Genomic DNA, 1,246 nt, shown 5'->3' on the forward strand with positions numbered 1-1,246 from the left:
AAAGAAAATTTAGCCTATCCTAGACATCACAAACGTACTCATTTCAGCAATTCCTTGCATCATGTGTAGTCTTGATGTCTTCAGAGAGTCTTCTCAGCGTCTTCTATGGTCTTCAGAGCAGTTCTCNAATTTTTTCTCGTGTCTGAAGATTACTCTGCCTCTCTGTCACGTATCATTAAGAGCCAGTTAATTTTCAGTAACTTGCACCATTCGCTCAGCGCACAAAAGCATTTTCGCTGTGCGAATTACTTTTAAATTGTAATTCGCTAAGCGCACAGCCTCAGGTGCGCTTTGCGAATTTGCAATTTTTTACTCTTCTCTGCTGTAATTCGCTTAGCGAACCAATACTGGTGCGCTTAGCGAATTATTGACTTTTGCTCCTCCAATTTGGATGATTCGCTCAGCGAACCAATAGTGGTGCGCTGTGCGAATGTGTTCTTCTGGCTCTGCGAATTTGGCTGGCTATGCGAGAATTAGCTGTCAACTTCACATTTATGCAATTTTTCCTGAACAATAATTTACAAAACACTCTGCTACAAATTACAACTTTTCACTGAGTAAAAACATGAATAATTACAAGATTAAGGTAATTTATAAGTGTAAAAATATTTGTTTTTCACACTTATCACTAGTGATCATTTCAGTAATTCATTTTTAAATTAGAATATTTAGTTATTGAAAATTTTCATTTTTTTTCCTACAATTGAAAAACATGTTAAGATTTAAAAAATAAATTATAATAGTTGCGGTTTAAATATGAATATATTTTAAACTTATTTTGACGAATCAAAATCACAATTGTGAGAGGTTTGTTTTAAACTTAATGCAAGTCTTTCAAAATATGCCAATAGATACTTTTAGTGGATATTCTTTGTAGATAATTTGTTAATTATCAATAATTACCCACATCTAATAATCAAAACAAAAAATAAATATTATACGTCGATGGTCAAAAGCCTATAAAAATATACGTACACGGACGTGATAACATAAGGTTTATACAAATATACCTATATTATAACATAGTATACCTATATAATTACCAAAGATACTAATACCATATAATGTGTATTATACGTAGTTATGTAATATGTAATATATCTTGTTATATATAAAACAAACAAGTCGTAGTTAGTCCAACCAATAATTTTGACTTTGATATACATAAAATATATATAATAATATCAAAACCACCAGAAGAATTTTCAATATATATATATATATATATATATATATATATTCAATG

Source organism: Vigna radiata, chromosome 5 (assembly GCF_000741045.1).
Source record: "Vigna radiata var. radiata cultivar VC1973A chromosome 5, Vradiata_ver6, whole genome shotgun sequence".
NCBI classification, from domain to species: Eukaryota; Viridiplantae; Streptophyta; class Magnoliopsida; order Fabales; family Fabaceae; genus Vigna; species Vigna radiata.